The 17,764-nt window shown below is 46.7% G+C and overlaps 1 long non-coding RNA gene across 2 annotated transcripts in view; it reads right to left on the reverse strand.

Moving 5' to 3' along the window:
• Window positions 1–7,899: 7,899 nt before the first annotated feature.
• The window catches only part of LOC120395223, a 63,748-nt gene continuing 53,883 nt past the window's right edge, over window positions 7,900–17,764 (reverse strand). For both annotated transcript variants that reach the window (XR_005592531.1, XR_005592532.1), the window contains 2 exons: window positions 12,238–12,301; window positions 7,900–8,002 (listed from right to left, as the gene is read on the reverse strand). This is a non-coding gene — a long non-coding RNA (uncharacterized LOC120395223). The remainder of the gene's footprint in view (window positions 8,003–12,237; window positions 12,302–17,764) is intronic.

The following is a 17,764-nucleotide window of genomic DNA, read 5'->3' on the forward strand; positions in this document are numbered from 1 at the left end:
ATACAAGATGTATAATGCAAAACTGCAGCAAAAGACAAACATACAGCAAGTTCATAATATCAGACAGGATTCATAAGTTGCATGTAGGTGGACTGCAATGGAGTGACTCTGATTTACACCAGTTGAGGATCTGGCCTATTACATTTAACTAAGTGTTTCACCACTTCTTTTTAAAAGCTATCTGCAATCTAACAGGTTTACTGCTCTACAGAGTTTAGAACTACACCGAATACACAAATTCCATCAATTTCCTGTAACATAGATATTCTTTACCTGGGTCTTGTTTCTTAAAGTTTTAGGAGCTGATGCCACTATGCATGTGTGGTCCTCATAAAGTAGGTCCATGCTGCAAGGATAAGGTTAGCAATCCATGTGAAGAGGCAGGCATAATAGTCATAATGGGCTTAAGTCTCATCAAAACTTTTACAAACTACACCATGATGTTTTATCAGAAATGCTTTATTTTGGATGAACAATGATGACCACACTATCACATTGCATTTATGTATTTGCTGTGATTTTATCTGATAGTGGATGGGTGGAATTTTCAAAAGAACTCAGCACTGACATTACTCTGCACCCATTGAAGTCAATGGTAGAACTCCCATTGACTTAAAATGAGAGCTGAGACCCTGAGGATTTTTTAAAACCCCCACCACTATATCACTTGGGTAGGAGGAGAAGAGGGATGTGGTTTTTGTGCCCTGTTGAGATGAGTTCAGTCTGTTTTACCTATGGCTATCGGAAACTGAGACGTGTTAAAAGGTTTGTGTTAGTGTCACTGGGGCAAAGGACTTCTTGTCATTTTGTGAACTCATTGCAGGGGAAAAAAGAGGGGAATAACCACAGCAAAATAACTGTGCTCACTATATCAACTCTGCCAGTGGAATGAAGTAGATTAAATACCAAGAATATGCCCAAAGTATCAGACAGTGCAATAGAGCTGTGCCAAACTGTCTGACAATAATTTGACTAGTCAGCAAGCTACAGTATGTTCTGCTCCGTTTGTCAAATTTGTGAAGTGAGGGCACTTTTCCGCATTCCCTCTGCCTCTATCCATTGTCATAAATTTGGATTGCATGTCAATTATCCGAATTTATTACTATCCGCCTTTCAATTCTAAATGTATGTGATTTGTAATTTAAGACTTTTATATTGTACATTTATTATCACTTCTCTGATTTAACCAGCATTGAGATAACCACTACTTCCCACTCTTCAAATGTCTTCTGTTTTCAAGGTCAGCAGTTTCACAACATAGCTGGAAATGAAGTGGGACGTATGGTTCTGTTTAATCAAATTTCATGCTCTGTTGCCTCCTTCTTATGGCCTCTCTGCTAATTGATCAAGTTTTCAATTAAAGTCCTCCATCTTTGTTTTAATTCTTTGTTAAGGTTTTTATTCCATTACATGGTTTCATGAGATCTAAGTTGCTACAAGTGCAAACTGTCTCTGCCTATTCTATCCACTGTCTAGTTATGATGATGTGGCTTTGTAGCATAACACTTCCCTCCCCCACCCCCTTGTTAAAGTCCTTGGTAGACTAGTTTCATCTATTGGATTTAGGCTTAAATTCTAAAAATCTGATCTATCAGTCAAGGAGGAATTCATTTGCCTCATGAGATATCATAGATAAAAATCTCTCTGTGTTTCAGCACTTTTCAGTCATCTTGTCCAACAAAAAGTTTAGCTAATTACAGTTTCTAAAGAAATGTTAAAAACGACTGTTATTAAGAAATGGGGGCATGTCAAGTGTGCACCCAATGCACTGCTTCTTTGAGAGGTTTTCCTAACAAGCTCTAACAATGGTTACAAGACACGTTTTATCATGTTTATATAGATCTAGGCAAGTATTCATACAGCAAATATGTGTCAATGAACAATGCTGATTATTCACTTCTCTGCTGCATAACTTCATGTTTCATTCCCAGAGTGTCACTATATCAAGTTTGCTTTGAAATCCATGAACATGTTAGTTTATTAAAATCAAATAGTTATTAAAATCAATATTTTTGAAAGGACCTAAGAGGCTGTGTTGACAGAATCAATGTAAATATATTGTGTACAGGGTGGCTTTGTTGGTGTAATTCTTAATTTTAAAAGGTGGAAATGTCACTTTGATGCTGATACTTTCAACTCAACGGAAAATACAGACCAGATAATTCTTTGAAAAAACTGCGATGAATGTCAGGCAGCCTTAAAGGTTTACTGTTTAGAGCCTTTGCAATATGAAAGTTCTCACTTTATGCTAATCTTCAAATAAAGCTTGAAAGCCTATAAAACACTTTCCATTTCCCTGCTTAAGATGCAAAAGCAGGTTTACTTTCTAACCTCAGTTATCTGAATGTTAAAACGGAACTGATGCATTGATCAGAATAATTTCAGTACAGTACAATTCCACAGTGGTTTTGCTTATGCATTTTGGTATGCTATTAAAGTATAAAGTTCCTGCAGCTTTTAACAATTCTATATTTAAATATCTAAGAATATGCTACAAATTGCTGATTTCAAATGATCTTTTTTATATTTTCATAACATTTTATATTTGTCCACCATAATCAAATGCTCATTTAGAAGAATCCTGACATAACAGAGGACATAGATCTGGGAGTCAGGGCACACTGGGTGAAAAAAAGGCCAGATTGAAATGAGTGGCAGCTTTGTTTGTATATTGTACCCAGCTCTGCCACTGAGTTACTATGTGACTTTGTCCAAGTCACATAAGCTCATATGTTCAAGAGTGTCCATTTATTTTTGGGTGCCAATCTGAGGTATCTAGGGCCTCATTTTCTGAGGAGCTGAGCACCCACAATTCCATTTGAAATTTATTGTGTAATAAGACTGACTTCCCCAGCAGCCTGCAGAATTATCAGTTTCACCAAAATTAGATTTTAGCCCTTGGTTCTGACCTGAATGTATTATCAAAATGACCGCAAACTTTACAAAAAGAAAATAAAATTTCCAGCTGGGATTTCCTACACAACCACAATTCCTAGGGCTCTTCTTTCTTTCTTTCTTTCTTTCTTTCTTTACTGCAAGAAACTCCCCTTCCTGCAGCTTCAGGACTTGTCTACGCTACAAAGTTTTGTTGGCAAAAGTTATGCTGCTTTAATTAAAAGTGCTGTTGCATATCCACACTAACTCCTTGTGTCAGCAGAATGCATCCACCCTCTTGCCGCTCTTGCATCAACACAGAGAGCAGTGCACTGTGTGTAGCTATCCCAAGGTGCAACTGGCCACAGGGGGCTTTGGGAAGGGTTTGCAGTGCCTCATGGGGCAGATACAGCATCACATGATGCAAGTTTCTCAATCCCAATGTTCCAAGGGCATCCTAGTAGATTCTCAGCCCCTTTTCAACTGAAGTGTGTGTGTGGTGGGGAGGAGAGTGGTGTGTCTGGGGCGGGGGAGACAGCAGACTGACCAACCTATCCTGAGGCAAGGGGAAGGGGACACCCCCCCACATCAGCCCCCCCGGCTCTACTCGGCACAGCAGTCTCTCCCAAAGCAGCCTGCTCTGCCTGCCTGCCTATGGTTCTGTGATTCCCTCTGAGTTCTTCCACAGCTTCCTCAGCTGCCTGGAGCAGCTCTGTGAACAATCTGTGCTGAGGAATGTCAAAGCAGCCCAGCAGTCCCATTCTCCCACCCCCCGATATCCGCTCCCTGCAGCAGCATCCTGCCTGCCGCTGTGTTCCTAGTGTGATTTGCTCTTTGTTCCCCACGCTCAGCTGTCAGATACTTCCTGGAGCCTTGAAAGGGGAGGGGTGCATGCCTGTAGGGCAGCAGAGATCAAAATAGTGAGCAGAGCTGAGGTGGTTTTATTTTGTCTGCAAAACAGCAGAGTGTTGCCACCAAAAGTAGCTTTGTAGTGTATGCACCTCCATAGGCGCCGACTTATATGGGGCTCTGGGGCTTTAGCCCCATGAATAAATCCCAAGCAGGGGCTCTGCCCCACCAATGTTTTTTCTCCCCTGCTTGGAGCGCCCCCCGCGGCTGCCGCCGCCGCCGCCAGGGCTCCCTAGAGCCCTTTAAATCCCAGCCGCGGCCGGGAATCAGAGGGCTCTGGGCTGCCTGCTGCAGCGGGAAGCCCAGAGCCCTCTGATTCCCGGCTGCGGCTGGGATTTAAAAGGCTCTGGGCTCCCCGCGGTTGCAGGCAGCCCAGAGCCCTCTGATTCCCAGCAGCGGCTGGGATTTAAAAGGCTCTGGGCTCCCCGCGGTTGCAGGCAGCCCAGAGCCCTTTAAATCCCAGCCGCGGCTGAGATTTAAAGGGCTCTGGGCTCCCCGCGGTTGCAGGCAGCCCAGAGCCCTCTGATTCCCGGCCGCGGCTGGGATTTAAAAGCTCTGTGCTCCCCGCGGGTGCAGGCAGCCCAGAGCCCTTTAAATCCCAGCCGCGGCTGAGATTTAAAGGGCTCTGGGCTCCCCGCGGTTGCAGGCAGCCCAGAGCCCTCTGATTCCCGGCCGCGGCTGGGATTTAAAAGGCTCTGGGCTGCCCGCCGCAGCAGACAGCCCAGAGCCCTCTGATTCCCGGCCGCGGCTGGGATTTAAAGGGCTCTGGGCTCCCCGACGCAGGAAGCCCAGAGCCCTCTGATTCCCGGCTGCGGCTGGGATTTAAAAGGCTCTGGGCTCCCGCGTTTGCAGGCAGCCCAGAGCCCTTTAATCCCAGCTGCGGCTGGGATTTAAAGGCTCTGCGCTCCCCGCGTTGCAGGCAGCCCAGAGCCCTTTAATCCCAGCCGCGCCGGGAATCAGAGGGCTCTGGGCTGCCTGCTGCGCGGGAGCCCAGAGCCCTCTGATTCCCGGCCGCGGCTGGGATTTAAAAGGTCTCAGCTCCCCGGTTGCAGGCAGCCCAGAGCCCTTTAAATCCCTGCCGCGGCTGAGTTTTTAGGGCTGCGGGCTCCCACGGTTGCAGGCTGCCCAGAGCCCTTTAAATCCCAGCAGGCTGAGATTTAAAGGGTTCTGGGCTCCCGCCGCAGCGGGCAGCCCAGAGCCTCTGATTCCCGGCCCGGCTGGGATTTAAAAGGGTCTGGGCTCCCTGCGGTTGCAGGCAGCCCAGAGTCCTCTGACTCCCAGCCGGGCTGGGATTTAAAGGGCTCTGGGATCCTCGGCTGCCAGCAGCCCAGAGCCCTTTGAATCCCAGCCTCTGTCCGCTGATTGCCCCTCCCAGACCCCTGCCCCAACTGCCCCCAGAACCTCCACCCCCTATCTAAGCCCCACTGGTCCTTGTTCCCCAATTACCCCCTCCCGAGAACCCAGCCCCAAACTGCCCCTTGGGACCTCAGCCCCTATCTAAGCCTCCCTTCTCCTTGTCCCCAACTGCCCCCGCCTGAGGCCCCACCCAACTTCCCCAGGACCGCACCCCTACCTGTCCCCTGATAAACCTCTTAGACTCCCATTCCTATCCAATTGCTGCCTGTCCCCTGACTGCCCCTTCGAACCTCTGCCCCATCCAACCCCCCCTGCTCCTTGTCCCTTGACTGCCCCCCGGAACTCCCTACCTCTTCTCCAACCCCCAAACTGCTTACTGTGCCACTCAGACCAGCGTATCTGGCTCCATGCAGCTCCAGACAGTTGCTGCCATGCTCCCCCATGGAGCCCACAGCCCTCTCCCACCCCCAGCACCTGCCTTCCAGATTTGAACACCTCAAAATTCAGGAGTGCTCAAGCTCGGTTTGGGCAGCTTTTACTTCATTTCTCCCAAATCAGTTTCCCCTGCAAGGTGCCAACTGAAGGTGTTGGAGAACAGAGAGATCAGGTGGCCTCCTAATGCCTGGAAAAGAGACAAAGGCCGGAGTGTCAGTGCCTGTGCGGACTTCTGGGAAGTGCACGGTGTGGAAGGGGATGCTGTGATGCTTTGGAACATCTCCATACAAAGCCAGTCAGGACTCTGGGGGAGCCTCCTCTCTCGGAGCATACTGTCTCCAGGGCAAGAAGCTTACACCTTCCTGGGTCTGACCTCGGAGCATTCAGCATGCCCTTCCACGTCATGCACTTTCCAAAGTGAGTCTGCCCAGGCTGGTCCTGGGGCAACCAGAGGTCGCTGCACCCCAACTCTGCAGTCAGATGTGACTCTCAGCCAGACAGTAAAACAGAAGGTTTATTAGATGACGGGAACACAGTTTAAACAGAGCTTGTTGGTACAGAAAACAGAACCCCTCTGTCAGGTCCATCTTGCGGGGTGGGGAGCCCAGAACCAAGTTCTGGGTCTCTCCCAATTTCCCCAGCCAGCTCCAAACTGACACTCCCTCCTCTGGCCTCTGTGTCTCTTCTGGACAAGGAGGCCACCTGATCTCTTTGTCCCCAACACCTTCAGTTGGCATCTTGCAGGGGAAACTGAGGCACCCACACAGTATTCAGAGAAAATATTAAGAACATTCCCACTTCATCACAACAGATGCAACAAAATATAATACTGTATATTGAAGTAGGCAAGTGCTGCTTCTGACTTTCCACTTTTAATTGACCCTTGTAATCTTGTGGCACTGACGCATTGTAGCTTCATTTTATATCGGCTTACAGGGCGGGAGCGGGGGGGCACCACCATTTTGGGCCCCACCAAAAATTATACAAACCTGCCGCCTATGTGCACCTCCCCTGTATTGTCGCCAAAAGGCAGCTTTTGCCAACAAAACTTTGTAGTGTAGACCAGTGGTTCAAACTAGGGCTGCCGCTTGTTCAGGGAAAGCCCCTGGTGGGCCGGACCTGTTTGTTTACCTACCGCGTCCGCAGGTTCGGTTGATTGTGGCTCTGACAGATTGCAGTTCGCCGCTCCAGGCCAATGAGGTCTGCAGGAGGGGCGTGGGCCAAGGGACGTGCTGGCCACTCTTCCTGCAGCCCACATTGTGCTGGAGCGGCAAACTGGAGCCAGTGGGAGCCGCGATCGGCCAAACCTGCGGACGCAGCAGGTAAACAAACTGGCCTGGCCCACTAGGGGCTTTCCCTACACAAGCGGCGGCCCTCGTTTGAGAACCACTGGTGTAGACAAGGCATCACTCTGCAGTCCCCCATTCACCTTGCTGAGTTTTTAAATCACATACTCCCTTTCCAGATGAGTCTGATAATTGACCAGAGTAGCTGACCCTGGGACTCTGGCCCTTAAAGGAGTCCTGTTACAAATGACAATTACAAATACTCAAACGTCAGAAAAACAGGCTTTAGCTGACACTGAGGCTTTGTCTACACTGGCAAGTGAACAACAAAACTTTTGTCATTCAGAGGTGTTAAAAAACCACACACACACCATGAAAAACAACAATGCTCCTGCCGACAAAGCTACCGCCGCTCATTGGGGTGGAATATTTTTTGTCTGTGGGAGAGCTCTCTCCTGTCGACAAACAGCGGCTACATTGCACTCCTTTTAGCAACACAGCTTTAGAGGCACAGCCGTGTTGCTAAAAGCTGTGTAGTGTAGACATAGCCTGAGTTGGGCACCTAAAATTAGTGGATGCTTTTGATACTATTGGCCTTCAATTCTCTGTGCCTAAGTTTTCCCTTCTGCAAAAATGGGAGTGATGATATTTACTCTCCTTTGTAAATTACTTTGAGATCTTTTGATGCAAAGTGGTAGGTATTATTTTGAAGCAGTGTCTCGCTATGAATATATCTATTTCATTCCTTAGTTCAGCAAAGACGCCACCATGGGGTAAATGTTTAAAATGGGTGCATAGAAAGGGCACAAGCTGTTGTCTATCTAAGTGTGACCAGTAGTGATAATAATTAATAAATAAATAGCATACAGTGTAGGTTTGAAACATTATGCTAGTGCAATGGAAGAACTCTTGGATATGCATGTGCAGTTTTTAAAATAAACCCAAAACATCATATTCTTCCTCATTTTCTAAAGATATGCTTAGGTATAGATCATTACATGAGTGGGCAAGTCAAGAACAGCAAAAAAAGCATATGCTGTAGTTAGTATGGTTGAGATTTAAATAAAATAGCTGCACATGTAAATGATTTTTTTAAAAGGTACAGCAAATTCTGATATTCTTCCCGTGAGCATTCCTTCCACCTGCCAAAACAAAACAAAACACCCTTTCAGTCCAGTGGTTCATTATCTCCAGAAAATCCTTTTTGTTTTTAAAATTTATGATGTGTTCTGTCTTGTCACAGTGAGCCATAACATGTAATAAATTTAAAACCAATGTTGCCTGCAAATGCATGCTATCGATTTAAATGGCACTTCTTCACATTGGATTGATTTAAAGGGACTGCAGCTCAGCAAATGGAGCAGCATTTGAGAATTTGCCTGTTAAGAAGTAAAGGACAGATCATTAAAAGCTGGATTGGTAAGGAACAATGTGTCGCTGCCCTGCCCCAGGGGCAAGGCAGCAGCCAGACTGATCTGAGAGTCACAGTCTGGACTCTGCTTCCCATCCGCTCCCTGCCCACCTGCATGGGAATGGCGATGGTAGCTGAGCAGCAGTGTAAGCTGTAGCAATGCAGGTGGCTCAAGCAGGGCACACAAGTGAGCAGAAAAGTTGCTTCTTCTATTTTGGTCCATTTGTCTTACAAACTTTGTGCCGTTTTTTTCCCTTGAACTTTTTGCCTAACTCCCATTGACATCAGTGACAGTTCTGTTCCATAATCTTATCTTTTTGTCTTCATTCCTAACTCTGCCACGCCTCTATATTCTCTATCATCTAAATTCATCTAGATTCAGCATTCTGCTGTGTGTTGGCTTTAATGTTAGGAAATGTCTAATTGTGTACCCCCCTTCCAAGATTAGTATTGTAAACTCATCCCAGCATCAAAAGATTTTTATCACCCAATCCCTCATTGATCAACGGTGGAGATAAATCATTCATCCAGCAGCTCATGCATCAGTTTCTTTAGATTCACTTTTTCAGAAATTCACTATGGACCAGATTGTACCTCCAGGGCAATGAGCCTTGTATGGAGCTGCACTGTCCTCACAGGGAGCTGAGGAAAGCACAATCCCTCTCCATGCTGCCTACTTCATGGTGAGGAGTATGCAAGCTTGACATCCTCCAGGGCAATGCCTCCTGCTCCCCTTTGCACATCCAGTCAGCTCAGGTCTGGGCCTCCTTTCTCTTTTGGGTGATTCGTGATGCCACAAGTGCAGAGGAAGAAGTTCCTATACTCTAAAAGGGGAGAATCTCACTCCTTCCCTGCCCCCTCCTCTTACCCCATATACTCACACTGGGCCAATGACACTCTGGCCCTTTCGTGAAAGGACTATTGATATACAGCCATTGCCTCCACCGCATCCTCTTATCCTCTTTGTCTTAAGTTTTGGGATGAACATAAAGTAAGTTATTTCCCATTGGGGAATCTCTATCCTTATGTCAGGTGTAAACCTTCCCTACAGGTGATCTGGGGACAAGCCAGGATTGATGCTTCTGCCTTGGAAGTGGAGCCCTGTCTTCACCTAAGGAGGTTTTATAGGGGTTTATCAGTGAACTTAGTACCTGTGAAAGGAACTAGCTGATTTAAATCCCACCCATGTCATGGAAGGCTGCTGCCTCAGATGCTGGAAGGGCCATGGGACCAGAATTTAATTAAATACAGGAACAAAAAAAATGAACAAATAGGACAGGGTGAAAGTCACAAGGTGAAAGTGAGGGAAGCAGAAGGGGACTCTGAGCAGAGAAACCTGGACAGTGCCCACTGCTCCCAGAAGAAGTGTGAGTGTCAGGGGATGACACCTAAGGGAACTCTGCTCAGATGTGTGCACAGTGAAGGGAGCAGGTAAAGGACTCACAGTTGCAGAGCACTGCCTCTACCCTCCCATGCTCAACTTCCTCTTTCTGGACTGATGGGTGGCCATCTTGGTCAGTGCCAGGAAGAATTTCACAAGGAGGTAACTCTGCCCACAGTCATGAAACGATCATGAAAATCAGCCTATTTGCATCCTGGGGGAGGTGGATCTAAAGTCACCTGAAAGTAAAGGCCCATCTTCTCAACTGAGGGTTGGAGTCACGGAGATCAGAATGCAACTGAGTCCTTGGGACAAATAATGAAAGAAAAAAAAACCCAACTGGGGTGGAGGAGAGGGAAAGGAACAGGTTAAAAACAAGGGAACTGGATGAGGACACCAAGTGGACACTACCTACTACTCCATGAGGGAGTCCAAGGAATCAGTGGATGCCTTCTAGAGGAACTATGAACCAGACTGATAGACCTGAAAATGGAACTTCTCTGTCCACCAAACAGGTACAATGACAGTACAAGCCTCTCAATACAGCTCGACCAGTGTGCTTCAGTTCTTACCCATCTATAAGGACAGTTCACTTTGCACACATTGTGCCAGATCCTCAGTGTAGGTTCTGGGATTCTGGCCCCCTCCATTGTAAGAGTGACAATGCCATTTGTGATGCGGTTTTGTTGTAATGTGGACAACTATACTTTATTAACTTGTCTTGAATGACTACAGGCCCTGAAACTGATTCTCCATTTGGGACTGATCCTATAGTCCTTACTACAACAAAACTCATTTCAAAATTGCACCCAATGTCCTCCATTTGAAACTGATCCTGTAGTCCCTATGCCAGCAAAACTTCCATTGTGTTCAACAGAATTTAGGAGAATAGGCCTTGATTTAAACCTCTGCCACTACTAACCTACCCTGCACCAGATTCTAACCAATGAACTAAAACCAAACGACTCAGAATCTCATTGTCAACCCACTGAACCATGTAGTTTACAGCCTAATTTTCTGAAAGCTGCTGTCTGAAGCAGCTCAATGGTTTGCTTTTTCTTCAGCCAGTCAGCTGATATGTGCTAAACTTATGGCTCCTGTAGTAAAAGATCTGGAACTGTTTTTCTTAAATATAGGTTTTATTGAGTTTAATTACTTTATTTTAAAAACCATCCTGCAGTTAATGCTCCAAAAAGATCAATATTCATGTCCTTAGTGGTGCAAACTAAATACATATTAAAAATAAAATAGATACTGCTATTTTCACATTAAATTTAATGAATCTGTTGTGAATTTTAGGGTAGTTTCAGTTGGAATATCAGCTAAAGAAAAACGCATTCCCTGTTCCTGTAATAATGGGGAATTCTGATTATTTCAGGGGAATAAGGACACAAAATGTCAGTTTCTGGTTTTATTTTCTCTTCACAAGTGTAAATCAAGAGTTGCCTCCATTGATGTCAATGGGATAACAGACTAGTTTCAAAGCAGGATGAGGTCAGAAGCAGATTCACCGTTTTCCCAATTTTTTGTATATTAACCTTCCCTATTAAGATATGTCAGATGAAGGCTCACACAAAGATGTTGTGCTGTTTCTTTATATAGAGAGCTTACCTCCCATCAGTGATTGATTTTAGAGCTAGGTGCAACTACAAAAGACTTGGATGTCTGTGTTACACATTTTTAAACATACAGAGAAATCTTCAGGGGCACTGGAGGAATGCTCAGCAGGTTTGTGGAGCAGTAGGCAAAATTTACTTTCTCTCACCTTTTCACCCCCTTCCCCCCTCCCCCTCCCCCCATTCTGGTCCCTAGAGCAAGTTAGAGTCGTCTGAGGGCTGCTTTATTTTGGGCTGGTTGCAGTAATGGTCCCCAAAGGGATGTAGGGTTGGTCTCAGATCTATTTATCAGGGAATCAGGGGCAGGTGGCATAAAGCTAGCTATATTGGCTTATGGAAGCTGGGCATTCTCCCATGCCACAGGAATTGCCACCCGGCTGTGTAAGCCCCCTTTCATTTAAAAGAGTATACAGTGGGGCTGAGGATGAGGCCCATAAATGGGTTGGGATTAAAACATCTTTATTCCCTTTAACAGAATTATGTAAAACCAAAGTTCATCCATTTGTATATGATGACAAATAAAGATAAGATATTATTTCTACCCTGGGGTTGTTGACCAAAATATTTCACAAGTTTGGTTCAAATTCACTGAATTATTTCAGTTTAAAAAAAAATCAGGAAAAAAAGTTCTGAAATTATCAAAACATTTTGTTTTGACAGTTTAAAAAAGGAATGTTTTGACTTTTCAATTCAAAATGCATTTTCAATTTGAATTTTACTGAAGTTTTATTAAAAATGGAAAGTTAACCCCCTCCACCCAAACAAAATAAAACAAAAAGCCAGCAAAACAAAATCATAAGATGTTTAGTCTTGGGTCATATAAATTTTTTTTTGCAATTTGCAAAAAAGTATTTTTCTGCTTCCCAATTATTTTTTTTTAAGATTTTTTTTGTTTCAGGTTGATCCAAACTAAATTTATTTTTTATTTTTTATTTTTTAATTCAGACTCTGAATAAAAAAATCAATTACTTGCATAGCTCTGTGTACTTGTCTGCAGGTGAAAGTCTCCAGCAGACTTCTGTATCTTGCTTGCCTGCAACAATAAAGTGGTGTAAAGTTACCATCTAATTAAGTTCTAGACTTCCCAGAATGGAGAAATTCTTCTCAGGTGCTTTCTTTTCCAACTCTGATTCGGTTTTGGAAGAGCCAGTTCTCAGACCCTGGTGGACAAGCATAAAGGTATAAGACATGCCAGTGCAGTAAGTAAATCTCTGAGTGTTGCACCTGGAGTTATCAATTCAATGTAGATTATTTAACAATACACTAGGGTCTCAAGGGAAGTCATGTTGCTGTTCAGTAGGTTTGGCAAGACTGGCAGTTCTGAGCAGAGCGCCAAACTCCCTGTTTCTGCTTAGTCCCAGGGAAAGAGAGGCTAGAGCAGATGCATATGTTTGAGCAGATTTACCCTCTACTACCTTATTCACTAGATAATTAATCATTACTAACTTAACTCTTGAAAAGGAATGTTTATTTCCTGAATCTGGTTTTGCTTACAGGACAAAAAGCCTATCAACTCTGTTGTATGATGTACTGATTTTATGTTTCCCAGCCTGCAAACTGGAGCTGAACAGGTTGTTCCTTAAATCTTGCATTTTTCAAAGATTCCCTTTCAGCAAACATTTGCCAATCAGGGAGTCTGTCCCTTTTCTGCATTTCTCTGTTTTGGTCACTGTGCCACTTCCCACAGTACCACAGGGATCTCTGTGAGGAATTGTAGTTTTGAGTGGAACCATGATCAGCATGATCAACAGACAGGATCAGAAGTTATCTCTATGCTTTTCCCTTCTCGACATTGTCAGTACCTTCTGTAGTACCTGGGAAACAGGAACAAGTACAGGGACTGAGGGGATGTCCCAGGATAAAGTATCCCTATTCTGTGCAGACTTACATAGGAAGCTCATGAGAAACTTCTGACTTCTTCTACTTGTGACAGACCCAGGCCAGTGGGGTACAGGAGTCTGGTAGAGGGCAAATATACTGGTCACTGGGTGAGTAGTTTTCTGTTCCCTGAGTGACCAGAGCAGGGGCTGCACTTGAGTAATCAGGAACCTGCTAGAACCAATTAAGGCAGACAGGCTGATTAGAACACCTGCAGCCAATCAAGGCAGGCTAATCAGGGAACCTGGGTTTAAAAAGGAGCTCACTCCAGTCAGGCCAGGGGGAGCCAGAGGAGAGGAAGTGCGTGTGAGGAGCTGGGAGCAAGAGGCACAAGGAGCTGAGAGTGAGAGGGTGTGCTGCTGGAGGACTAAGGAGTACAAGCGTTATCAGACACCAGGAGGAAGGTCCTGTGGTGAGGATAAAGAAGGTGTTTGGAGGAGGCCATGGGGAAGTAGCCCAGGGAGTTGTAGCTGTCATGCAGCTGTTACAGGAGGCACTATAGACAACTGCAATCCACAGGGCCCTGGGCTGGAACCCGGAGTAGAGGGCTGGCCTGGGTTCCCCCCAAACCTCCCAACTCCTGATCAGACACAGGAGGAGTTGACCCAGACTGTGGGGAAGATCACTAAGGTGAGCAAATCTGACAAATAAGCGCAGGACCCACCAAGGTAGAGGAGGAACTTTGTCACAACTGGTGTCAGCAGAAGTGGGATTTGGTGTGCACAACACGGCGGAAGAAGGAGGGTGATTTAAAAAAAAAAAAAAAGGAGAGGGTTTATTTTTTTTTTCACCACAATGGATGACCTAGTACTGGCATTGATACAAGCTACAGCTGCCCAGCAGGAGGCAGTGCGGCTGCAGCAAGAGACTAATCACCTGCTGATGGACCAGGCTTCTTAAGACCGGGCTATGTTGCGGGAACTGGTAAACCAGGTAAAGACCCTTACAGAGATGAACCACGGCCATGATGGGACGCAGATCATACGGGCCAGCCATTGGCTGCAGAAAATGACGTGGGAGGATGATGTAGAGGCATACCTTCTGGCCTTTGAGAGGACAGCCTTACGGGAGGCCTGGCCTCAAGATCAGTGGTCTGGCATCCTTGCCCCATTCCTGTGTGGGGAGGCCCAGAAGGCTTACTATGATCTGCCTGAAGAGGCTGCAGCAGACTACCCCCAGCTGAAAGCAGAAATCCTGGCCAGATCTGGGGTAACAACTGCAGTGCAGGCCCAGTGGTATCACGAGTGGAGGTACCAGGAAAACAAAACCCTGCGGTCCCAATTGTATGACCTCATCCATCTCGCACGAAAGTGGTTGTGAACGGAATCCCGGAGTCCGGAAGAGATACTAGAGGTTCTGGTCATTGACCGATACATGAGGGGGCTACCGCCAGACCTTCGTGCCTGGGTAAGCCAGAACGAACCCTCCACCTATGATGAGGTTGTCGCACTGGTAGAGAGGCGAAGGACGGCGAGGGAGCTGACCCGAACAGTTAAGGAAGAGGCACCTCGGGTTAAACTAGCAGCACCAAGCCCTAGAGCTCAGGTGACTGGGCAACCAGGAGATCACAGGTGGAAAAAGAGAGGGGCTGAAGGCCCACCAGAAGCCACAAAGAGTCGGAGCACTGAGGGAGAAGAGGATCGTGATGTTAGATTGCCCAAACCAAGAGACCGGGGAATGCCTAAGGTCCCATACAGATGTTATGCCTGCGGGGAGTGGGGACATATAGCTGCACAGTGTCCCAATGCTGAGGAGCCTATGCAGTGTAACCTGGGGAACTGGACAGACCCATGCTCCCTAATCCACCTTCTGGGGGTCTCACTGACCCCACATATGTACACCAGACTAGTAATGCTAAATGGGGTAGAGACCACAGCATTGGTTGATTCGGGGAGTGCTATCACGCTTGTCTTGGGGAAGCTCATGAAGTGTAGTCAGCTGCTGTGGGCTAAGCGTACGGGGATAACATGCGTCCATGGGACAGTTGGTTATTACCCCACTATACCAGTAAAAATCGAGATTCAGGGGAACACTACTGAGATAGCAGCAGGTGTAGTCCCTAAACTCCCATACCCGATGCTCATAGGGAGGAACTTCCCAGGGTTTGGTGACTTACTCCCAGTAGGAGGATTGGAGGAACCCTGAAGTTAGTGAGGCATCCACAGTAGACTGTCAACCCCTAGTCTTCTCTGAAATTTCCCCAGATTTATTTTCCATTCCCAGACGGGGTAGAAAGTCAAAAAGGGAAAGGAGGGCAGCTAAGGCCTTGGGAACCCGAATACTGACCCAAAGCCAGAGGGTCGCTCTCGTAGGTAGGCGGACCCAAGCAGCTGAAAAGGAAGCCACCCAGGAAGGAGAAGCACCTGAGTCTGATCCCCCACCCTAACACTTCTGAACCAGTAGAGGCAACAGAGACTGGGCCCCTAGATCTTGGGCAGATTAGCCCTGAGAGAGGAAATTTTGAACGGGACCAGGCTGAAGACCCAAGGTACTACAACACTAGAAAGGAGGTGACTGAAATAGATGGGGTCCCCGTGGAAGGGAAAACCCAGGGACCAGGACCCTATTTCATAATGAAGAAGAATCTCTTATACTGGGTTGCACCAGTACAGGGGCAGAAGGTACAGCAGATCCTAGTACCTCAAAAACACCAGAATGCTGTATTAAGTCTTGCTCATAGTCATCTTTTTGGGGGGCATTTGGGGGTAGAGAAGACCCTGGCACGAGTCCTACGACGGTTCTTCTGGCCCAGAGTACACAAAGAAGTGCGGAGGTACTGTGCGTCCTGCCCGGAGTGTCAGCTGCACAGTCCCCGTCCCCACCTGAGGGCACCTTTAGTACCCCTTCCCATCATAGAGGTCCCCTTTGAGCTAATAGCCATGGACCTAGTGGGATCCCTGGAGAAGACGGCTCGGGGCCACCAATATACTTGTTGTTTTGGACTATGCTACTCGCTACCCAGAAGCCATCCCCCTGCGGAACACAGCCTCTAAAACGATAGCCAAAGAGCTGGTGGGGATCTTTGCCTGAGTGGGCTACCAAAGGAGATATTAACAGACCAAGGAACCCCATTTATGTCAAAGCTAATGAAGGACCTCTGTACGCTGCTCCATATACATACCCTGAGAACTTCAGTCTACCATCCGCAGACTGATGGGTTGGTAGAAAGGTTTAACCGAACCCTCAAGGCTATGATAAGGAAGGTGGTAAGTCGGGACGGGAAGGATTGGGACACCCTACTGACCTACCTTATGTTCGCTATCCGGGAGGTACCTTAGGCCTCAACTGGGTTTTCCCCATTCGAGTTATTATATGGGCGTCACCCCCTTGGCATACTAGATATTGCCAAAGAGATATGGGAAGAGGAACCCAATGCGGGGAGAAATATAATAGAACATGTGATACAGATGCGAGACCGGATAGCCCAGGTCACCCTTATTGTACGGGAACATTTGGAAAAGGCACAGGAGGCCCAGAGAACCCATTACAATCACCAGGCAAAAGTCTGACAGTTCCAACCAGGGGATTGGGTGATGGTGTTGGTACCCACAGCAGAAAGCAAGCTTCTGGCCCAATGGCGGGGTTAAACCCATGGGGGAAGTAACCTATAAGGTGCGGCAGCCAGGATGCCGAAAACAAGAACAGATTTATCACATCAACTTTCTGAAACCCTGGCATGCACAAGAGGCGTGCATAACTGTCCAAAAAGACCTAACCCAGAAAAACAAGCCTTCCAAACAGGTGAGAGTGTCTCCCAATTTAACACCAGACCAGAAGAATGAGGTGTCTGAGATGATCTTCCGGAACCAAGATGTGTTCTCGACAAAACAGGTCGAACAACTGAGACATATCACCACATTGTCACGAACCCTGGGGCCAGAATAACAATGAGACCCTATCAGGTGCCAGCGGCCAAAAGGGAGGAAATAAAAGCAGAAGTAAAAAAATGGGATCATCGAAGAATCCCACAGTCAGTGGTCCAGCCCAATTGTGCTGGTGCCCAAACCTGATGGCACCACAAGGTTTTGCAATGACTTCCGGTGACTAAACGAAGTATCCCAGTTCAACGCGTACCCCATACCTCGCATAGATGAGCTAGTGGACTGTCTGGGGAATTCCCAGTACTTGACTACCCTAGACTTGACAAAGGGGTACTGGCAGATTCCCCTTGCAGAAGACGCAAAGGAAAAGACTGCGTTCTCTACACCAGAGGGTCTTTTTTCAATATACTGTCCTCCCTTTTGGACTACATGGGGCCCCAGCTACTTTCCAGCGCCTCATGGACAGCTATTATGCCTGCATAACAGTTATGCTGCTGCCTACTTGGACGATGTGGTCATTCATACCCCAGACTGGGAAACCCACCTAGAGAAGGTGGAGGCAGTCCTTGATACCTTCAGGCGAGCTGGCCTTACAGAAAACCCTGCCAAGTGTGCTGTAGGGTTTATAGAGGCCAAATATCTTGGCAACATTGTGGGAAAAAGTCTGGTAAAAACCCAAGTGAACAAGTTGGAGGCCATCCAAAATTGGCCCCGACCACATCGCAAGAAACAAGTCCGGGCATTCCTAGGTGTAGTGGGGTATTACCAATGATTTATCCCCCACTTTACCACAAGGG

Source organism: Mauremys reevesii, linkage group 1, assembly GCF_016161935.1.
Source record: "Mauremys reevesii isolate NIE-2019 linkage group 1, ASM1616193v1, whole genome shotgun sequence".
In the NCBI taxonomy this organism is placed as follows: domain Eukaryota; kingdom Metazoa; phylum Chordata; order Testudines; family Geoemydidae; genus Mauremys; species Mauremys reevesii.